Below are 24,352 nucleotides of genomic sequence, written 5' to 3' on the forward strand. Positions count from 1 at the left end.
GAGCACTGAGCCACTGATGAACTACAGCTGCGGAGAAGTCAGCTCCTAAAAGCCTTCATCGAAGTTATAGTAATTGATCATTATAAAACCTCATCTTGGCCATGTTTATCTTTAGATTGTACTGTGAAATCATTAACATTGAACTTCTTGCCAAGAGCACTGTAGTTTGTGCATGAGCAAAGTTTATCTGATACACAATTTCCTCTGTAATACACAGCATTCTCTCAATTGGGAATACTGATAGCAAGCTATTGATTTCCATTTTTTTGTCATGACTTCATTTATTTTTATTTTATGTGTATGAGGGTCTGTCTGCATGTATGTCTGTGTACCATGTGCATACAGTGCCCTTGGAGGCCAGAAGAGGGTGTCAGATCCTGGGGATTGAAGTTAGAGACATTTGTCTATGTGAGTGCTGTCATGTGGGTGTTGGGAATTGAACTCAGGTCCTCTGGAAGACCAGCCAGTGATCTTAACCTCTTAGCAATCTCTCCTGCCCCCTCCATTTTAAATAGTAGGACTGTAAAGCGAAAGAAATGTAATAAACTTAACACTAAATTCACTGGGGAAAAAAAGAAGGATAGTCATTTACAACAGGAGGGCTGAGCACAGAAGGCCAAATGCTGTCCTCTTTACCCTCAGCCATGCACACTTGCAAATGAAATAACTAACAAAGCACTGTGAGCATCCGTGTGTAATTACAGATTTGTTAACCACGAGTGAATTCCTGGAAGTACCAGCATCTGTGAATGGCGAGGAGTGGTCGTCTAGGTAGTCATCCATATTAACCCCGCCCAGCAGGTCTGCCGTGAAGTCACAGCTAGGCTTCTCTCTGAGGCCTGCCGATATTAACTAGCCTACAGAGGACCATGTGTCAAAGGGAAACACAGCACTCACGCAAAGTTCTCTTTTGCTTTGAAAAGATGAAGATCTCAAATCTTCAAACCTTTCCAAGATACCATATAACCATTTACATATTTCAGCATTCAATTAAGAAAATATTTTTCCGATGAAGGCAGACTCTTTTTCTAACTGAATTTTAAATTTATTTTTAGCTTGCTTTTGTCTAGGTTCATTTTGTTTTGAGAACTTACTATGGAGCGGAGGATGACCTCCTGCTTCTACCTCCTTAGTGCTGGGATTTCAGGCATGTGCCTCCATACCCCGTTAATGTGCTCAGGATGGAACCAGGATTTCCTAATGCTGGATAAGCATACTACCACCAGAGCCACATCCCCAGCCCTGTCTTTTCTATTTTTAATTGATATATGATAATCTGATAATCGTACATACTTGGCCAGGGGAGAATGAGGAATGGTGGGTGGCAACTTGGAATTTCCAAATAGGTATACAGCACATATTGAGCATAGAGTCACTAGCAGATACACAACTTCAAACACTTACCTCTTTGTGTTGGAGACATTCAGAACTTTCTTATATAGTTTTTTGAAACACGATTGACTATTAGCTACAGTTACTCTACTGACCTATAGACTACTAGGATGCAATTCTCTAACTGAGTATGTTTTAACACTTAGCTAGTGCCCCCTAGTCTCTCTCTTCTCTACACTTGTCCGTTTCCATTAGGTGCCATTCTAACCTTTACTTCATGCGATCAGTGTTTTATCTTCTGCATGTGAGTAAGAACACGCTGCATTTTTCTTTCTGCTTCTGGCTTATTCCATTCAGCATATTGTCCCCCAGACCATGTAGATCAGACTCGGGAACCGCTGCAAATTGGTCTTAGTTCTGTGCTTTGGGATGACACAGAACACGGTAACCCTCCTTCCACACTGCAGCCTTTGAGACATTTGAAGACACTGCCCGCTCCCTCTTCCCACTTCCAGCATCCTACTCTGATTGTTCCTCACCAGCCTCTCCAATTTCAATATCTTGGGCACTTTCTTGGGGCATGTTCTAATCCGTCAAAATTCACAGCCATCACCTGCCCAGGTTCGAGAAAAACATTAGTAACATCAAACTTTGGACAAGGCAACTCATTCACAGAGCTTTTCTGGGGACAGATTTCTCAACATGTATGAGTCTATTTTTTTTTTAGATCATATCTTTCCAAGTCTCATAGTTATCCCAAAGGGAACTAATGAGATGATTCAGTGAGTAACGGCACCTGTTCCCAAGCCTGACTACGTGACTCACATGGGTAGAACTGACTCTCACAAGTTGTCTCCTGTTCTTCACAAACACACCATGGCATGTGTGCATGCATGCAAACACACACGTACATACACACACACATACACACACACATACACACACACATAGATAGGTAGATAGATAGATAGATAGATAGATAGATAGATGAATAGATAGATGGATACATAGATAAATGATTTAAAATATTCTGATGAAACAATCATATACATGCACCAAAAGTAATTTCACTACAAGAATGTTCACTATGGAGTTTTTATTGCTCCAACATGTGAATACAATTAAAACATCAAAACTTATAATGCTAAAAAAAAAACTGAGCCACATCTATACAGCCACAATACACTATGTAGCCATTAAAGATGATAATGTCAGAAAGCCTTTATTGAGCTGCATAGGTATCTGTAGAATCATAGAGAACTGTATAGAAGAATGAATACAACCTGATTACATTTTGATTAAAATAACCATCTATTCAAGATATATAGAGAAAAATATCCCCCAGAGGCTAACAGTAGCTCTCCGTATTTACTGCTTTTATCACTGTGACAAATACTTAAAAAAAGTAAAACATGTTCAAAGAGTAAAGATTCATTTTGGCTGGAGGTGTCAGAGGTCCCTTTCAGTCCATGGTAGACAGGCTCCATTGCTGTGCATAGATGCACACATGCCATGGTGTGCTTGTGAAAATCAGTAGACGACTTGTGAGAGTCACTTTTCTCCTTCTACCATGCGAGTCCTAAGGACTGGACTCAGGTAGTTGGGCTTGGGAGCAGGTGCCATTGCTCACTGATAAAGCAGAGCTGCGCAGTGACAGGGTGTGGCAGAGGAAAGGTGCTCAGAGCAGCCAGGAGATAGAGAGATAGGGAGGGGCTGGAGATATCTTTCAGGGGCCTGTCCCAGGGATCTACTTCCTCCAACTAGGCTCCATCTCCTTCTATTTGCCATCTGCCAAAGTAGCACCCCAGCTGGGTACCACACCTTCTATACATGAGCTGGTGGGAGACATTTCATACTCATACCATGCGTTCTCTGTAGTTTATTTGATCTAAAGTATTTATCTTTGTTTCTTGTTTCCTTCAATAGGAAACTTCATTTATAATAAGAAAAGGTTTCCCTTTTTTAGTTTCCTATTACTTTCAGAACAAGAACAGCACCCTGGTATGGGGCTTAGGACTTAGGGTGACTTCACCTTCTCCTTATATTAGCACTTTCATTTTGTCCCAACACATCACCATGAATCCCCAACTTCATACCACTGCTGTCTGTCTGACACCTTCTGATAATTTTCTCCTACAGAACAAAGTCAAGCCAGGCAGTGGTGGCGCACGCCTTTAATCCCAGCACTCAGCAGGCAGAGGCAGGTGGATCTCTGTGAGATCGAGGCCAGCCTGGTCTACAGAGTGAGTTCCAGGAGAGCCAGGGCTGTCTCAAACAATCAAAGGAAAAAAAAAGAAAGAAAGAAAGAAAGAAAGAAAGAAAGAAAGAAAGAAAGAAAGAAAAAGAAAGAAAGAAAGAAAGAAAGGTAAAGAAAAAGAACAAGGTCAAGACACTCACTTGGGGGAGATGGCCCTCTAAATAAAGCTTTTGTCACTGAAACATGAGAAACAGATTCTGCTCCCCAACACCCACATTTTAAAAATGCATAGGAATGGCAGCTACCTGTAATCTCAGTGGTCTTGAGGCAGAGAAGGGGGAGTCCATGACATGCTACCTAACTAGACCAGCCAACTTGATAATCTCCAGGTTCAATGAAAGACCCTGCCCCATCCAATGAAAACAGAGAACAATGAAGAAAGACACCCAACATCAGCCTCTTGCCTCTACATGAACTTCTATACCCACACACATGCAACGACACACGTGTTAACGTGTACACCACAAACACATGCAAACAAAAAAACAAGGTAGCTTGGAGAAACTGTTGTCAAGTACATGAATAGCAAGAAGGCAATACCAATGTAAGGTCGTGTGTCTGCTCTGAGGTTGTGTCTCCCCAGGATCAGGATTGTACAGTGGGACTTTTCTATCTTTGTGCTATAATCATAGCACAGGCAAATCACTTACATTGTCTACGACATTATCTAGGGAGAAATACTCTGAAATATAGTTTCTTTCACTGTCATGTCTACAAACAGTAAAAATGATTCCAGATATGTGCTCTTCCCCTTTCAGAGAATGACCTTGGCTACTCAGAGCCAGATATTAAAGTCCAGTTTGCAAACATATGCCCAGCATAGTCAAAATCACGAATATGGTCTACTGTGTTTCATTATAAGAATTTAATATTGAATTACAAAACCCAAATGGCATAAATAAATTCCAGATGTCTTCCCAAATCCCTAAATCTCACATTTGACTAGAAAGAGACATTGGTGTGTATGAATGGTTACATTTAGTTCCCCCCAAAGCCCAGAAGATCCTCAGCAGTTCTTCAGCCTTCTCCCAAGCAAATACGTGAACTCTTGAGCTCTCATGATTCACAGCCCAGCTGTCTGACATGAGCTCTGCATATTTATCTCCCCTCCAGGGACAATAGCATCACAGTAAAGTACAGGGAATGGGAGCCAGGCTGCCTGAGTTCCATGCAATGGGATAGTTTTGGGCAAGTTCCTCCATCTCCTCATTTGTACTTGAGGATGAACACAGCACCTACATTTCATGGTGCTCCTACCATGGTGCTAGTCACACAGTAAAGTCCTGGACTTGTTACTAAGAGTTATGTGACATGGGAGATCCTCCAAGGCAGAGAAAGTTCATGCTCCCCTTTCAGCCCAGATAAATAGACCTGTGTCTCCTTAACTTTAGATTACAAAGAGTCTCCTTTTGTGAAAGGAGACTAATGAACTAATGACTAATGAACTAATTCTGATCATAGACAGTTCTAAACCTGGCCAACCCCTGAATGAGGAGACAGTATTCCTGATCTGCGTGCTTAAGCCATGTCATTCTCCCAAATGTCAGATGTGCAGAAACAAAAACACAAATGTTCTGCCCTCAGAAGGTTTGTGGGAGTGGCTTCTCATCACCAATTAGCTTAAAGATCGAATCTGTGAAATTCCAACAAGTTTATAACAATAATAATCAAAAGCTGATCGTTTTCTTCCTTCTTACTCGATGACCTCATTAATAATTGGCACCTGTGTTTATAAGAAACAATTACAACTATAAAAGGTCTTCATTACTGACCCTTAACAGAGCATTTACAGCCAGTAGATCCTTCAGCGGCTCAGTTCACACCTCCAGAGTGTGGGCGCATGCCAGACAGCAACTGCACAAGCTTCAGGCAAGTTCATACTTGGCCTGCCTCTTGCCTCTGAATAACCACAAAAGTGTGCACAATTTTAGTGTTTGCAGATTGCTTTCACATGCAACACCTTGCTTACTCCTCCCACCAGCTCTGTGTGTTATTTCCATCATCATCACCACCACCATCATCACCACCACCATCATCACCATCATCATCATCACTACTACCACCACCACCATCATCATCACCATCATCATCATCACCACCACCACCACCACCATCATCATCACCACCACCATCATCACCATCATCATTATCATCATATCATCATCATCTTACCATGTTGCAAAGTAGAAAACTGAAACCTTGGAAGATGAGAATCCTTGTCTCAAATCACTAGCCAGAAAGAAATTTAGGAGAAATTGGAACCTGGATCCCTTGCCTTGAAGTTTTGTGTGTGTGTGTGTGTGTGTGTGTGTGTGTGTGTGTGTGTGTGTGTGTGTGTTTTCTAGTTTCCTACTAAACTTCACTGGTCAAGTCATAAGACTGGCAACTGCAAAGCTTGAAGTAGTCCCAGGAACTCTTGGCTCTACCTCTTCTTTGTGTGTTCTTTGTTTATTTGAAGCTCTGATTTTCTTGTTTTGTCTAATGTTCCCATGGTTGGTGAGATAAAGCCAGGGTGCAGGCTAGTCCTTCAGCCAGGTGGAGCTGTCTCTGCAAGCTGTGACTGTGTACTGCGGAGAGGGGGCCATGTTTAATTGGTATTTTGTTGGAGCAGAATTTTGCTACACTGTAGCCAAATGATGCCTCATCTACAAAGAAAAATGAACCATTCCAGAGAATTTGTTCACAAAGAAGCCAAATCCTTTGCAACAAACAGCAAAGCATTATAGTCAGCTCTGAAAGTTTTCCTTATTGAGTCTAGGATGAAAATGTGAAGGAGGGACATGTCAGTGAGGGAGTGTGTCTGACTTTGGGCAAAAGAAATCAGCCTCTTTGGCCTGGCCTAATAGTTTTCTCTCTTAAAAAGTGATGTGTGGCTATGTAGTCAAGTGTTGGTGCAATGGTGTCTGACTTAGTTTGACCTCCTTTAGCAGGATACCATTGACTGGGTGACTTAACAAATATTTAATTATCAGATATGAAGACTTAGTAGTTAATGACCTATGGATAGGCAGATCTCATGTACAGTGATGGTCATGTCCATCCTTCATGCTTGAAATGCTCTCTCCTGGCAAAGAGGGAGAGATCATTGCTCTCAGGTTTCTTCTTATAGAGGGCACCAGCTTCTTTCATGAGGGCTCTATCCTCCTGACTTATTTACCTCCCAAAGTCCTATCCTCAGCCATCAAATTGAAGGCTAGGGCTACAACACGTGAATTGTAGGGAAAGGGTCACAAACCTACACTTTCCTGCACTTATATCTTGGTAGCAGCTCTCTGTTACTTCAATGTCATGACTTTACTTTGGACCAATGACAAACTACAAATAACCAAATCTGAGCAGGCAATATAGACTTAGTCTTGTCTCTTTTCCAGCTTCCTCATCCATCAGCCTCTGCTCATGCACCATTCTCCCTAGTGGGTGGATCCCATGGCTGGGAGAATATGTGTGAGCTGATTTTACTACCTCCCTAAAGAAGATCTCTGTAGTAAGAAAGAAGGAGGAAATAGGCATTGAGCAACATATGGGAAACTGCCATTCCCTGAAGGTCTGCAATGTCATAGGTACAACTCAAAACAGTACCAAAAAGAAAGACCACTCTCCTTCCATTAAGCATCCAGAAAGTGAAATTCTGTGAAATGTAAAAGGTAAAGGAAGATGTACTTTTCTTAGGAGATTGCTCTGTGGACATTTTTCACTAGACAATGAGTGACTGGCCCAACACAGACACTCAAAAAATGGCTGCAAATGTTCCTTCCTCTTTTATCTCTCTCTTAATTGAAATTAGAGATGTCATGCTGCTTTCCACTTGGAATGGCCACATATATTCTCCAAGTAAATAATCTGTTGTGATCTAGGTATGGCTGCTGTTGTCCAAATCCCCTAAACCACACAAGCACAATGTGTTGAGGAAGGCAAATCTCTCTTGCCTCCTAGATTGTCCCTTTTGGTTGATTCTAGAACTTTTGGACTATTCTAAGTGTGTGTGTGTGTGTGTGTGTGTGTGTGTGTGTGTGTGTGTGTGTGTGTGTAATACTAGGGATTTAACCCAGGGCCTCACACATGCTAGGCAAGAGATCTACTACTGATCTATATCCCTAGCCCCCCTTTTACTGTTTATTTTGAGACTGGGTCTCACTAAGTAGTCCAGGCTGGCCTTGAAGTGTGATCCTCCTGCCTCACTTTTTTGAGTGACTGAAGTTATAGGCCTATGACACCAAGCCTGATTCAAAGGCAATTATTACACAGTATTATCTGCACTATAACAAGATAGGTTATCTTTCTAGTTTTAATTAAAATTAACAAGCCCTCCTGAATTGTAATAACCTCACATAAAAATACCCTGGGAAAGAATGACCCACAAACTTCCCAGAATCGAAATCTGACTTTTATAGCATGGGGAAAATACCACCACAGAACAGAAATACTTCCCAGGCAAGCATCTTTCAGGTGCATCAGTAGCCAAGTATATGGGATGATGTGATAAAAGAAAACTCCCAGAATGCTTATCTCACTGGACCAGGGTGTTGTAAATACGGTAGGCTGGTGTTATGGGGAATGCTTAAAGTGTCTCTGTACTGCCAATGGGACTGGTGAAGAACCCCTCCTTTGTGCAGCTGCTCCTGATTTTCAGTGAGTTTGGCAACACAACATCATTGCCTCAAGCTTCCTCACCAAAAAAAAAAAAATGTAAATCCACAGCAGAGCAGGATATCACATTCTATCTTTGCACGGACGTGTCTGTCTCCCTTCTATGAAGCAGCCCGGGAAACGGGGGCCTTGGGAAGCAAACAGCAGGTGTCTGGCATCACCTATGCACGTGGGATGTATGTCAAAATCTTATGCTAACTAGGATATCTCGAGAGATTTTTTTTTCAACAGTATAAACGTTAGAAATTTACTTACAAGCCTAGAACTAAAAGTTGGATTTGGTCCCCAGGTCTTCCATGTAATAAATGTGTAAGTGTGGACCCATTACTTACTGCCCCAGTTCTTTCTCTGTGTGTAAAAGGGAAATAATAACACTTCCATTGAGCAAAATGCAAATCTATACTTAGAGGAAGTTGTATGTTGGTGATTTGACATGATGCATATCTCTCATTGCATTGAATCCAGGGGAAAAGAACTCATGTCTTTCTATTGGTTCCAACTCTTTGGGTTGCACCTGACAGGTACCTGACCCAGAGTAGCTTACAAAAAAATTGAAATTTCTTATCTCACACAGTTAGATAGTCTTAGCTTCAGGCATGACAAGGTCTCCCCCGCCCTGCCCCTGCCCCTGCCCCATGTGTGTTTCTGTGTGAGTGTGTGTGTGTGTGTGTGTGTGTGTGTGTGTGTGTGTGTGCATGTGTACCTCTATGTGTCTGTATGTGCTTCTATGTGGATATCTGTGTGTATGTGTGCATGTGTGCCTCTATGTGTCTGTATGTGCCTCTATGTGTCTGTATGTGCTTCTGTGTGTGTGCATGTGTGCCTCTGTGTGTCTGTGTGTTGTCTCCTCCTTCCTCTATGTCTGTGGACTTCACATTGTGGAGAAGATGACCAATGACTGAAAGGACATATGTTTCCAAGGCTGTCTTTCTTGAGTCATGCATGCCACTGACCTTTGTTGCCAGATGTATCACATGTATTCTCCATGGCTCAACCTGTTCGATCTGCTCTCGGTGGGGGAGGCTGTAGGAGCAAAGGATGCTGTATAAGGCAGGCTTCTTTGAGCCACACAGAAAAGGAGGTCCCATGCAGGCAGAAAAAATATTTTCACTTCAGTTAGGACAGCACCATGGAGGCCCTGCCTCATGAAACATGGGCTCACATTACAGAGATTTCTGCACAAAGCTCAGAGGAAACAGCATACAAATTAGATTTACTGTTTGACTCAGAGATCAAATAATCAACGTTGCCTAATTTGCCTGAGAGTTCCCTGGTTTTTATCAATGAACTCCATGCTCTGGAGAACCTCTCAGCCCTGAGCAAACCATTTCTTGTGTTTTCTTTTTAGTGTCATATTTACCTTTCAAACAACATGTGATTTGCATTTGTTTGGATTCTCCAAAGTAGCTGTTATGAGTTGTTTGTAAAACAAGCCAGGACTCAGTAAACACAGGAATCCTGAATAATCTGAAAAGTAAGTGGAAGCTAATTGTTGATTAAGTCAAGAAACGCGTGTGCAGTGGCTGGGGATGCTGACATGGTGCACTTAGGATGTTGGAGATGAAGATGAAGAACAAGGAAAGAAAGAATAGTGATGACTTCGGATAGGGAGACTGAGAACTAGAAGTGGCTTGAGATGAATTGTTATTGGAGTCTTGGTTTTACTGTTGACAGAGAAACAAATTATCAATAAGGAAAATGTTGAGACTCAGGACCTTGTTATTTTGAGTCATCATTTATGAAGTAAACCAGGAAATGCCTTTTGGTCACAAACTACACAAACTAAGTTTTGAAGCTAAGCCTATCTTTGAAAATTTTTGATCAAAATCTTAACCTTAGAAAGAAGTCAATTTACAATCTTTAGAAGGATTGCTCTCAATGGAGAAAACAGCTCTCAAATTATAATCTTAAGAATAATATGGGCCAGTGAGATGGCTCAGCAGATAAAGGCACTTGCCACCAAGCTTGAGGACCTGGGCTCGAAAACCCTGAACCCACACAGCAGAAAGAGAAAACTAACTCAATTAAGTTATCATTTGATCTGTGCACTCACTCCATGGTACATGCATACACACACACACACACACACAGAGAGAGAGAGAGAGAGAGAGAGAGAGAGAGAGAGAGAGAGAGAGAGAGAGAGAAATAAGTATTTAAAATAATAATAATGTGAATGACATTGACTTATGCAAATTAACTCCAAATTCTAATGCCCCCTCAGGACATAGTTTTCAACAACTCTTACATGATTTTTGTCCTTACCCACTACCACTACACCATCCATTCACTCTCCATTGTTCTATACATGTAATTAAACACAAGCTGAGCTGAATCAGCCAATGAAGCTCACTGAGGCACATTCCTATCAGAATCCAGATGGTCTGGGCTAATTTTTAGACTCTAAACTTTTTGAACTCTAATTAGGAAGAAATATAATGTAACCCGCAATCAAACCAGTGTTCTTAGGTGGCATTGAGGATGCCACGTTACCTGGTTTCCCTCTTGTTTCTACCTTTTGATATCCTTCAGAGTTTATAAAAGCAACCTAAATTTTATCCTAGTACAACAGTGAAGATTAATTAAAATGATTCCAGAAGAATCCGTGAGCTGTGCTAGCACATTCCAGTGTTGGCCATGATTCTCCTCTTAAGCCCACTAGCTGCAATAGAGAAGATTTCCATAGTTCTTCAGGGAGGAGTCTATTTATCCTTGAAAAGCCAACCATATCATGAATGGCCAAGATCACCTTCAGAAACACAGGTTTTCAAGTTCTTATACTGCATTCGGAAAAGTAATGTGAAAAAAATTGTTAGGGTCATGGTTTCCTCTCTACAAACCAGGACATTCTGAAAGGAAATGTGTACCAATTAGAAAGGGACAAAGGGTCACTGTGGCCACAGACTCAGAGGGAAAATGAGAAGGGAAAACAAGTCTTTGTGATGATTTTGTGAGTCTCTGCATGCGAGTTGAGTTGATTCAGGCTCAGTGGAAAAAATAGAAACAAAACAAAACAGAAAAGCAGATATGAAAATGTTAATGTCCCTCTTGAGGGACAACAGAAGCATTTGGGACTTGTAGATCTACTTGTTAGTGTTTAACAGATTTTGTGTTGTTGTTGTGCGAGAAGGTGACTTTTGTATATCAGGTTTGTATACCTAGTTTTTGTCAGGATGATGGGGTTATACCCGATAACTGTGAGATCACCTTTATTTCTTCTCAAACATGTACTATTTCTAATGGCTTTTTAAATTTTCTTAGATTAGACCATGATAATGTACTTATATAGAGCTTTAGGTTTGATCCCCCAAACAGTGCTTAGACAAAACATAAACTTTATTATATAAACTTAGTGATAATTTTGCCTTCTCTAACTCAGTAACTAGAGCTGTTACTTTTGCTTCTGACCTTGTTGACTATAAGTATTTAGGGATGATGGCAATAGAATTGCATTTTTGGTCTTCTCTGGTTAGGACATTGTCTTTCTTCATTTCCTATTGCTGCAACAAAACACCTAAAACCAAATCCCTTATAAGAGAAATAAGTTCACTTTGATTTAAAATTCTGCAGGAAAGTACAAGATAGATACATCTTGTTAGAGATCCAGCCTGCCCTGTAATGCATCAGAAGTCACAGGGATGAGTGGGGTGGTTCAAGGGAAGCCAGACTTAAGAAGGTACCTAATATAGTCTGACAAGAAGTGTAGTGGGCCCTCTTTATGCCATAACCACCTATTACAGGCTCTGAGATACGCCCAGAAACCATTAATCCTGTCAATTAGCATCCAGTCGGAGAAATAAGTATCACTCCAGGAAGGGATTTAAGACAAGAAATCGAAGCCTTAAAAATATATTGAAAGAACAGAGAATTTATGCATGCATTAAATTCTACTGAAGAGCACAACTTACAGGTGGGTTGCTACAGCCCCATTACTCCTTATGCTCGCATCCTTCCCTAAGCTTGCTGTTACCAGAAGATGTCATCAGAAAGGTAGTTAGCTTAGTTTATTTGTTAGCGTTTAATGTTGTTGTTTCTGTAGCTTCTCGGGAGTGTGTAACTGGTTCTAAATAAGACATTTTATTGAAGGGGCTGTGGAACAGTAACTGGAAAAACAATGATGTTGTTTTGCTGTAAACCCAGAGGCACAGAGTAACGGGACACCCACACTAAGATGATCCCAAAAAAAGGATCCTGCCTTGAAGCTCCCCAAATATCACATGACCTGACAGAATTTTCTGAGCTGGCAATTTTCTGAGTTGACAAATAATGTCCTCTACACTATTTCTGTCCCCGCATCCTCATGAACCTCTCAGTGGCTGGGTACTGGGGATTCTGCTTTGACCCTCTAGGCTGCGAGTTCCTGGAGAAAGGGAAAGGGAAAAAAAGGGGGAAAGGAGGAAGGAGAAAAGAGAGTAGAAAAAGAGGAGAGGGTAGAGGAACAGGGAACAAAGAAGAGAAGAATGGAGAGAGGGCGGGAACCAGCCAGGAGTGACAACACCGAGTTGGAAGCGTATTCTAGTTCACTGATGCTTAAGATTCTGAGAGTTTATGATCTCGGCTTTGACGAGAGATCAAAAGAAAATTCATCAAACTTTTCAGATTACAAATTACAGAATTACATAAGTAATTCAATTTCTAAGAATGATTCCTTAGTCTAATATCTGGTTATCTTCATCCAAAAGAATTTATAATAAAAATATTTTAAAGGACTTCTTTCAGTTTATAAAGCAATTCAATATGTGATTTCTCATTGGTTATCTAGGCACTAAAAAAATCAGATATTAATAAAGCATTTCATATGTGTGACACTTTCACTGCTATAATCCATTTTCCCCGAAGCCCACCAAATAAAGCTGTGCTCCTCAGTTCTCTTAGCTCAGCATTCTGCAATTCATGCTCCTTGTATATACAATCACTTGGGCTGAGAATGTCTTTCCCTGTTTTTTTAAAAAAAAAAAACAAATGAAGAAACAAAGAAACAAAAAACCTCCTTTCGTGCTCCTACACCTCTTCACACCTCTTCATACCTCTTCACACCTCTTCACACCCTATTCCCTCCAGGTCCTGCCCCCATCTCTTTCTAGAAAGAAACCAGTGGTGATGATGAACAGGTAGACCTATCATGCAGAAGATGAACTAAACTGCCCTTCCAGGAGTCCAGAAGTTGACCAGAATACCAAAAAGGAGGTTAAAAATCTAGTCCTCAGTTGCCTTTCTTCACCCTAAGGAATATGTCCTTGGGTAGCCAAACTAACAAGCCTGTGCAAAGTAGGATGAGAAGAATCCATTAAAGGGTACACAGAGAACTTAATAAAGGGGATCCATGACTGTTCTGACAGGTATATTTTTTTGCTAGTCTCACTGCTGCTGTGAACCCTGGAGTACCTTTCTATTGTTTATCTTCTTTGTTAGCTAGCCTGTATTCAATCCTCCCTTTTCCCCTTATAGACCGTCATGTGTCAGTATAATGGATGGCGAAACCTTTAGCAGGAGTGTCCCTCAGCCTTCAGGGAACTTACAAGCAGTAAGGCAGGCAGACATTGGGCACTTTATCTTGGAAGTGCATATGTGCTTTTCCAATTGCAATCATGGTGAAGCACATTTACAAGGTTTTATAAAAAGGGGGAAATTGTTATGAATGAGAAATATTGGATATGATGAGATACTATGAAAAATAAGAATGGAAGTAATCAAAGAAAGCACCCCAAAAGAAGTAGCATGAGATCAGAGTTTGAACTAATTGTGAAAAGGAAGCAGGGAGGTGGCAACCTGTGCAGTGTCTAGAGCTGTCACCTTCAGCTCTGTGGGACCCTGTGGGACCCTGTGGGACCTCAGGGCTCTCCTCCAAGTGCCTTTTCTTCCCCTGGTGCTATGAAAAACTGTCTCCTCTCAGGCTGACTGATCAGGGAATTAATGAGGGAAAGAGTGTCCGAACTGAGAATATGTAAGTGCAGGATGGATGAATGAGGGCAGGCCTCACATCGAAGGGGCAGCCTTTTGGCCATCACCGGCCACAGATGGTTATTGCCACTTACTATCTTTGTGATTCACGGCCAACCTCTCAAAGTTGTTTTAAGGATTGAGTGAGAAGGACACAAGTCAGCGTCCTCAGTATTAGCTCTGTTCTCGCTCTCTCCAGCCTCACTCACAGACTAGGTTAAATATTGCCAAGATTCATGTGTCAGGTTGAGCTCACTGAGACAAGCTTTAATTAGAAAACTGTTCTTGCCAAAGAGAAGACACGGGTCTTAACCTAAATGACATTTAAAAAATGAGTTTATGAAAGGACAATGGAAGTCAATGGCATAATTAAATGCAAGTTAGACCTGGGCTGTGCACATTTTCAAGGGGAAAGCAGATCTCCCTTTATTCGGCATCTGTGGCTGCTGTAAGGATAAAGAGAAATGGAAAGACAGTTTGGACTGTGCTAAAGAAACCCAAAAGTGGCAATCATGGAGAGGCAATGAGGTGGATAACAGAGAAAGAAGAAAATTCACTCCTGACAAGAAAAGAAGGCAGGACAGAACTAAGGAGCCCTGGACCCAGGACTGTGAACCAACGCCGTGGATGAAGTGGGAATCAGAAGTGATCCTGGCCCACTAACCAGATTTTCTCTATATTCGATGCTGGAAAAGATTACTGCCTTAATTCAGTAGTCAAGCTATAAGAAAATGACACAGACCAGGTAATTTATGCACAACTTATTCCTCACAGATCTGGAGACTGGTAGGTCCAAGATCAAAGCGAAAGGCAGTTCAGCATCTGGTAAGGATCCAGCCTTTGCTTGTGAGCTATCGCCTGCAGCCTCCAGAGAAGTCCAATGTTGTGTAGTCACATAGAAGAAGGGTAAAAAGGGCCTTCCAGGTCTTTTCATAAGGTCACTAATCTAATTAGTGTGGACTCCATCCCCATGACTTATTCACCCCCTCAAGGTTTTCACCACAGCAAAATGAGGGATCATGTCTCCAGTGAGGAAACTGGGTTGGAATATTTAAGTTACCCCTTAGGCTTCCCTTTGCTGGTAAGTATTCCAGGCAGTGGCTTAGCCTTGAATTTTCTCTTTCCACAGCCAATATTCTCTCTGAGCAAATGTCTAGACAGGCTATGTCTCTTTGTCTGGCATAGCACGTTTTCTACATCTTGTCCCATTCTCTGACCAAAACTCAACTTTTTCACCCAAAAAGCATCTCAGAGCCTGCTTCCAAAAAGATTATGAGAAAGAAAAGGAGAACAGAGGCAAGAGAATGGAGTCGTGCTGATGGAATTCTGTTCCATGGTACAATTGCTTGCGTCCTCCATGGAGCACTTTCTCAAGGATCACCAGACTACACACCCGTGCAAAAGCCACTACTATGACCATTTTGTAGCTGCCAGAGATGTGACTCTGAGACATAAAGAAACTTATCCGGTGATGTGTTTTCTAAAGGCCAAAGTACAGGTATCAAAACTCCGCATTTGCCTCCACCTCCCATGATGGACATAGTACCAAAGGCTAATGGGGGCTGAGGAGAGTCCTTAGCTCCAGATCTTCTACAAGCTGTGTGATCCTTGTGAAGTTTTGCAAACCCCAGCCTTCACATCTTTCCACGGCCAACTGAAGGCGATGACATTGATGGCTGCCACAACTACTCTCTCTAGCAGCAATTAAGAAACAATAGCAGCTGGTCTTAGAAGATCTGTCAGATAGCCTCAATTTCCCACATACGAAACGTGAGACATTCAACTTGAACTTTAGATATTATCAAGACTCAGCCCTCTTTCCCAAACATGATTTGGGGAGCAAGCCAGCAGATAAAAAAAAAGGATATTTACTTTTTTGTTTATGACGCTCCTTCAAACAGCCAGGCATTCTGTAGACTCCTGCACCATTGGATGCCCTAATCTTGCAGGCTCCCTCTATCCGACACCCTTTGAAGCCTGGGAGTACACTTTTGAACGCAAATCAGGAAAGCAAGTATCAATCTGAAGCCACACACACACACACACACACACACACACACACACACACACACACACACAATGTGAGTGTTTTTTGCTTTCAAAAGGAAAGGGGATTTGAGCTAAAGTCCACATCTGTGCAGAGTTCCAAGCATCCAGCTGTTGGAAGTTCTGGCGAGCACTGTAAGTAAACAGCCCTCTCCCCTCTCCCCCATTCATGCAGACATCTTCAGGCTCTTTTCACCCTGGAGAAGACTCTTGGCTTCTGTTGTCTTCTGCTCTCTGTGTGCTTCTCTGATGCTTGCGGGTGTTTACTGACTTGGGCCTTAGTCAATAAAACATTTCTGGGGGACACATGTGCCACACTAAAGAGAGAAAGTGAAAGTCAGGCTCAGCTTTGCCCGGGTTAGTTTTGAAAAGCCCCAGACGTGCCTTCCGCCCAGCAACAGATCAGTACCCTCACCGGGAGCATGGCACAGACACAGGGGGAGCACAAAAGCCTCTGACCTCCCCGTGAATGACAGGATTGTCTGTGAGTCTGCTCCCGCTGAACCCAGGGTGAAGGTGCCTCCTTCCATTTGCTGGAAGACTCACTTAGTGGAGGAGGAAGAAAACCTCCAAGCCAACACCGCTCCTTATAGAATTCTTTGTAGTGGGATAGATCCTGCACTTGATTTCTGTTTTTGTTAAGAGTGCTGATTTATTTATACGGTCTATTTTATGATTAAACAAATGTTCCACTCCATGGGGCTGTGGGCATAACGCAGGCCACGAACATAAGCAAAGGGTAAAGGATGGACTCTTGTTAACAGCAACTCTAAGAATACGCTGTATGATTTCATAAACGACGTGCTATGTGCTTTTAAAAGCATTGCTTTTACCAGTATTTTAAACTGGATTGTGGTTTGTGAAACTGTATGTTTTCATAAGTGACGTGCTATGTGAACAAGCATTGCTTTTACCAGTATTTTAAATTGGATTGTGGTTTGTGACTTTGGAATCATGGAAAGAACATAACAAACTTCAAACTTCAAGGAAATCTTTTTTTTTTCATTTTTTAAGCAAATTTTCTGCCATAAGTTTATACAGCTTCTTCAAGAATCCAGTGTCCTTTTTTTAGGGTTCTCATAGTGGTTTGATGGCTATATGGGACTTGTATCCCAAGATCTCACTGCCTACCCCATTACCAGATTGTATCTCCCAATGTGTTTTCATTTAAATTAGTAAGGTCCCACACCCTTGCCTAAAGTGTGTACTCCAGACTCCCTGGAATGTTCCCAAATTAACAAGAATAAGCCCTCTTAATGCTAGCTGATAAGATCTGTCTTCTTGGGTTCACGTGATGGGATTCAATGATGATGATGATGATGATGAGGATGATGATGATGACCGTTATCTCATTCTTAGTAAGTCAGCAATTGTCAGCATACACTCATATAAATGTTAATAAGATTCTACAAGTTGTCAGAATTCCTAGCAGTCCAGTTCATGTGCATACCCCTAGTGAACAAATCACATTGACTTTGAACTTGGGGTGACCTCTAGCCTTTCACCTTCACCTAAGTAGATGTCATCTGCCTACTGCACTGAAGGAAAGGCACAACAAATGTCAACCCTGCTGAGACAGGCGTGTTTGTGGTCATAACACAGCACAAGCTGGCTTTCATTTCCCAGACTGAAGATGCTGGATGCTTACCGTTTGACATGTGCGCTGTACTGTATCATAAGACAGAGGAGAACGAAGTCAGTGTGTGAAAGGAGATGATGTAAGGGGGACTATTACTGGGCATTTAGGGTATTTTGGTCCATTACCTGGACATATTTCACCTGCTCTGTGGAGGAGGTAGACAGCTGACAGGATACAGGATACAGAATCTGAAGCTGGAAGGGTCGGGGCATAAAACAAAGTGGCTTCTGTGTGAGTGTGTGTTTACACAATGCCCCTGCACCTCAGTTTCTTCTCTATAATGTATCAGCAGCATTCAAGGAAGGATCAGAGTTCACATTACAGATGCTTTTTTTTTCTTGTTTATATATGAGACAACTAAAGCTAGGGAGGTGGCTAGCCAGGGTCCCATGAGCAGCTGGCCACAAGGACTAGAAAGAAAATTATCTGCTCTCATTATTGCAAAAATTCTACACTTTCTCTTCCTTTGGTTGCTGACATTCCTTCATGTGCCTTCCCTTAGTAGTTCTCGATGGGGCCTTCTGGGAAGACACTATGGACCTTGATTGCATGCAAACATCCTGAAGCTCAAAAACATGAAGAAACTTACCCAACACTACACGGCTCCATGTTAACAAGGATAGGATCCAAATAGGTTTTCTAATTCTACATCCTGTGTGCTTTCATTGACTCCACGTTCTCTCCTGCCCTTGCCCAGCTGTTCAGAGGTCATTACTGTGTCTCAACAAGAAAGATGGAGCCTGCTGTGGGTGCTCACAGTCACTATCAACAAGGTTATAACCATTCTCGGCACAGTGCTTCATTTGCAAACCCAGGCACCCACGATTCCCTGCTAGCAAATCCTCCAGACAGTTCAGGTGTACATCAGAGTCCACCCGTCGCCATGCTCAGCCAGTACTGTAGTTGGTGGGGGCAGGGTGGGGAGAGGCAAAGATTGTGTATCCCTGTGTATTCAGCGTGACCTTTATCTGAAGAAAGCAGAGTTCTGTTCAGGACAAGAAACTGACCATTCTCTACTCACACAATTTGTGTCATGTCCTGTGGTCAGAGGCAATGGTAAATCAGGGTGACTTTCTGTCTCAGTTATGTCCAGTGAGTTCCTCCTCTTTCAGTGGGTGTCACCTTCTAATCCCTGTGACCATCTGAACTTAGGTCACCAGTCACATTTGCTACCTCAGACTTCAGCGAGCAGCAGAACAGAAGAACGCTTCCATCGAACTTTTTTTTATTACAAATTATCAGTGCAATTTTAAACAATCACTTAAGGGGCTAGAGAGAAGACTCCATGGTTAAGGGCACTGGTTGCTCTTCCATAGGACCCTGTTGGATTCCCACCACCGACATGGCCGCTCACAACTGTCTTTAACTGCAGTTCCAGGGGACCTAAGGCCTTCTTCTAGATTCTGCAGGCTCTACATGCACAGGCTGTCAGTCATACATGCAGGCAAAACACGCATGCATGTAAATTAAAATATTTTTTTAAAAAAAATCAGTTAATAGATTTTATCAACAAATGAAAAGACGCATACTGTATCTATGTTGTGAGAGATTTACTTTGAAAGCTGTTATCTATCTAATGTGCTGAGTAAAATGTACTGGAGTTGTTACCTCTGCTGACTGCTGTAGTACAAGCCTATGAACACCAAAAAGGAGCAAGGCCAAATACATGCTCAGAAGCTGGGAACTTCAGCCCTGAGAAAGGGGTCATGGAGGCAGAGGGGAACAGGAACCATGGAACGATGACAGGGATCAAAAGAAAATAATTCCCTCTTTATCACTTTTCAACTTCAAGACCCCAAGCGTATCACATAGCTCTTAAGTTTGTGTAACAGACATAAACAGCTCATCCCAGCATTCCGCATGAGATGTGCGTAACAAGACCCTCTCGATGCTTCAGCCCTGGTCCTACTTGATCCATACACATTTACTGAACACCCAACATGTGCCAATCGTTACTCTAGACATAACAGGGAATAAGAACCAAGTGCTTGCTCTCATGGACTCTGTGCTTTAGAGGAAACGGCAGACAGAAGAATCACAAACCCCAATGTCTTTTCACAGACTATATGAAGAACAACATAAGTTAATGGACAGAGGGAAGAGCAGGGGCCATCCTGGCTAAGGTGCTCGGGGACTTATTGCTGATGAAGAGGCATTTAGCCCAGTTTCGGGTCATAAGGAAACACACAGAACTAAATCCAGGAGTGAGCAGTAGACTAACCACACGATAGCAAAGTCACTGAAACCCTTTCAAAACTATTGATTATCGTGTGTATATTCATGTGTATATAGGTACACATGTGTACATGCCTGAAGGATAAAAGACCATCTCAGGAGTTCCACAGCCTCTGTCCTAGTTTTATGATGATGATGATGATGATGATGATGACAACGATGACGACAATGAGGATGGGGTGTTCCCTTAGCCTGGAACTTGCCATGCATTCTAGGCTGGCTAGCCAGTGAGCCCCAGGAATACACCTGTATCTGCTCCACCAGTGTTGACCTTCAAGTGTGCACCTCCATGCTAGGAAATTTTACATGGGTCCTCCCTCTTCCCAGGCAAGTACTTTACTATCTAAACTATCTCTCCAGCTCCAGTGAAACACTCCTGTTAGACCTGATTTATGCATCGCCCGTGAGCTGCAGAGCTATGATAGATCCACAAGGTTTTCTTTTAACCTTGGAGCCCTGTTTTGGAGTTTACTTTTTCTTTCTTAGTATCACGCTAGGAGCACGTATGTGAAAAGAAGGAAAAAAGCCCCTGAGCCAGTCTCCTGCAGTAGTCATTTGTTTCCTTATTCTATTTTCTGGGTTTTTAAATAATCTTCTTCCTCATCAGAGCTACATTAGGAGGTCCTAAATGAAGATTAAATAATCATTTCTCTTTCAAAAGCTTTAATCATCACCATTTCTAGGGATTAAGTTGTTTAGAGAAGACAGAGCCAGGACATGGCAGACTTTGGAATGGGGTGAATTGTGTGGCTCCATGCTGACTCCCTGTGTGGCATCAAGTCTGAAATCGTACCTATGTTAATGGAGCCAATGTGCAGCATTGAGAGCAGTCAGCCAATCCACCCCTACTAGCCAAGAGTCATGTGTACAGCTCTTCCAAACAATTGTTCTAGGATATTTCCTCACAGAGCTGAGACAGCACCTACCTGAAGAGAAGGTCCCCATGCAGAGAACACGTCCCTCAGGAGTCTTTGTCTCTTAATTACCCAAACAATTGCAGCCAGGGTATTCTTAGCTGTGAGGATCCAGACAATTGTCTCATTGCTGCATTTTGCCTTTGTTTCCAGGCTATAAATGTGAATTGTGGATCCCTAGCCCAGATGAGAACAGATGTGCGGGTTGGTTTTCAAGGGCTGATTTTGTTTTCTAATTTGGCTTACTTTATAACAACTGCCATCTTCCCAAATTGCAAAACATATTTCAAATTTTTGTTGTAGAAACAAGTTTCAAAGCTAAGATTCAAGGGCAGCAAAGAATGGGGAAAGAGGATGGGATTAGGGGGTTGGAGTTCATTGGCCCACAGTCCAGGAAACGGTACAAGTGGGACATTTTGGCAGTTTCGGCGTGAGATGAATGGTGAGCTGCTGTGGGGTGGGAGAGAGGACTTGGTACTGCTATGAAGCACGCCTTTTACAAATATCCCCAGCAGTCTATCCCGTAATTAGCCCTTTCCTACGACTTTAGGGGGATGGGATGCAGCTATTGTACTATGAAGCTTATTTGAACAGAGTCATAGGAAAGTTTACCAACTAGTGTGAGCTGGTGAGTAACAGAACTCCAGCTTAACGTAAGTCTTTCACTTTTCCTAGCCCATTGACTTCACTCTGGCTCAGACAAAGAGGGTGCTTTCTTTCCCACATGAATTACGTGTCTATTTAAGTAAACCAAAAATTTACTGCAAGGTTTTCAGTGTTGATATGGTCTCCCGAGGCAAGAGACTGCGGAAGTGTCTTCTTTGGAGGTCTATTAAAACCACATTGGTTATCATATATGTCTGCTATGACTTCAGTGTGGTCCTTCCCCAAGGTAAAAGCATAGACAAAGTAATCCCTCCGGGTCCTTTCTCACTCTCCAAAGGTCACATCTGTATCCATGCAAAGCAAAATGGTGGGTCACATGGAGTCCACTGCCCCCTCACTCGTGCTCCCTCTATCCCAGATTGTCTGGAAGGATGATAGTCTCTTGGACAACAACTCTGTGGACTGTCATCCCACAATCAGGAAGAGGACCTCACTCTGCCCTAGTCTGTGCCCAACAAAATAAGCACCATTTTGAGAACTCTTTTGCTTAATTTCTGATATTTTTGAGACACAAATCCAGACAAAACCTGGCATGAACATAGTACTATGTTAGAAAACTGGAATTCTCTTAAAATTCTATTACGGGGATATGTTAGCATTATATTTGCCTGTGAGTATCGTTCCTTTAGCAATTATGGGCTTTATCTCACCTCATATAACAAGAAGGTGGTCCAAGGTGCAGCTGCTCAGGATGCCATAGGGAACCCAATCCCCTTGAAAGCTCTTGCCCCTCAATGTCATCGCATGGCTCTCATTTTCGCAGTGGCAATGGAGTTGTGCCTCCAGTGTTGAGTTCACATTCCATTCAGGAAAGTAACAGCTAATTCTTTGCCTACTTGTGCCTTATAATTTGAGATAAGAAACTGAGATGACTCAGAGGTTAAGAGCATTGGCTGCTTTCCCAGAGGTCCTGAGTTCAATTCCCAGTAACCACATGGTGGCTCACAACCATCTTTCATGAGATCTGGTGCCCTCTTTGGAAGGCTGCATGTTTTGCATTACAGTCTTTGATATAGAAAAGAAAAAGAAAAAGCAAGTGAAATAGGCTTTGAAATGGGCTTTGAATGAGTATTTATTAAAATATGTTATAAATTCCTACTTCTGAAAATAGTAAATTTAGAATTTGACACAAAAATGGGACATTATGTCAATATTTACTTTCTGTGTCTATTTGAACATTTAACAATTCTTCCAAGCATGAAGATGGTTTTAGGATAAGTAGGATAAGCAATAATGACAGACAGTGTCATAATTTTACCTGGAGTAGATGAAAGTGGAAGATCTAGGGTGTCAGATCAAGGTCTTAAACCCAGCTCACTAGCTCTGGGGCACTTCTGGACCTCCATTTCTTTATATGTAAAATGAAAGGTCTGGGTCTGTAGTCCATCTGGTAGAGTGCTTGTCCAGGACAAAAAAGGTCTGGATTCCATCCCACAAGTTGCCTAAACCAGGAGTGGAGGTTCACACTGTAATTTCAGCAGACAGGAGTATCATAAGATCAGGGTCATCCTTAGCTACAAAGATAATTGAGGCCAGCCTAGACTATATGAGACCCTGTCTAAAAACTATAAAATAAAATAAAAAGTTTAAAGAAAGGACAATCTTTGCAAAGAGTTAAGGAAGCTGTATAATTTTCATGAACCACATGAAGCGCATAGCAGGCCTTCGGGAAAAGGGAACTTTCTTCCTGTCGCTTGCTTCGAATCTTTTATTCCACGAACTTCTAAGCCTTCATGAAACCTAACTCAGAGCTAACAGTCAGAGCCTCCTTTTTACAAGAAAAGGGAGAAAACCCACTTGATAATACCCAAGCTTTTGGTGGAGTGCATGCCAAGCTCCTTTCATTTAGGGCATCATCATTTTATCTTAGCAAACCAAACAAAAATGCCTAAGCAATTTTGTTTTTTCCAAGATGCATCATACACTTCAAAGTGCCATCTGCATGTGACTTGTTACAAAACAGAGTCAACAGAGCCATTTGGTGACATTTTTAAAAGTGACTTCAATGTTTGTTACCAAGGGATCTAATTCTTTGCATTTGTGCAATTTGTCCTGTGTTGTTGGGATGTGAAATAAAGCCTTCACAGAGGCACTGGGCCATTGCAGTGTGTTGTCCTCATCCTAACCCACAAAGCCAGGTTTTCAATTGACTTTCTCTCAATTTTAATTATCTCCCTTGTCACTCGAATAGTTCCAGTCAAAGATGGATGCTGGAAACTTATCACCGCACACCATGACTGCAGAGTTTACAAAAGAAACAAATAAACAACCCCAAAAAAGAGCCCAGAGGTTTACATACTCCAAATTCTACCTATCAGCCAAAGTCACATTTCTGCAAGATGGCAAGATGAAAGCATTCGAGAGTACAGTTCAAAGTCACGAGGCGTTCTTACAAACTCTACCTTTGGAGAGCTACCATTTGACCTTATTGTCTCCTTTCTTATCTACAACAAAAAAAATGAATATTATGTGTCTCACACATCTCTCCTAGTTGATATGAAAAATGACTGATATAATATGCCTGTATATAATTAGTGACATAAACGCACATGTACAAAACAAGGCACAATTCCCCAAAACTTACGTTGGTACTTCTTATCTGCTGGAGTACAGTGTGTATGTAGCGAGCTGTCCCTCATAATTAATCCCATGCCCCTCTCATATTCCTCTTTCATTTCT

General features: G+C 42.0%; 1 protein-coding gene across 3 annotated transcripts in view; it reads left to right on the top strand.

The window, feature by feature from the left end:
• The window catches only part of C1qtnf7 (C1q and TNF related 7), a 100,677-nt gene that overhangs the window by 19,640 nt on the left and 56,685 nt on the right, over positions 1 to 24,352 (top strand). Inside the window, exon 1 of one of the 3 annotated variants that reach the window (XM_052734843.1) lies at positions 16,242 to 16,354. The exons of the other annotated variants lie outside the window; for them this stretch is intronic. The gene's annotated coding sequence lies outside the window, so the exon portion shown is untranslated. Of the gene's footprint in view, positions 1 to 16,241; positions 16,355 to 24,352 lie in introns of those variants that run through there. 3 annotated transcript variants of the gene reach the window in all.

Source organism: Peromyscus californicus, unplaced genomic scaffold (genome assembly GCF_007827085.1).
Source record: "Peromyscus californicus insignis strain IS unplaced genomic scaffold, ASM782708v3 Scaffold_13__1_contigs__length_99412109, whole genome shotgun sequence".
NCBI lineage: Eukaryota > Metazoa > Chordata > Mammalia > Rodentia > Cricetidae > Peromyscus > Peromyscus californicus.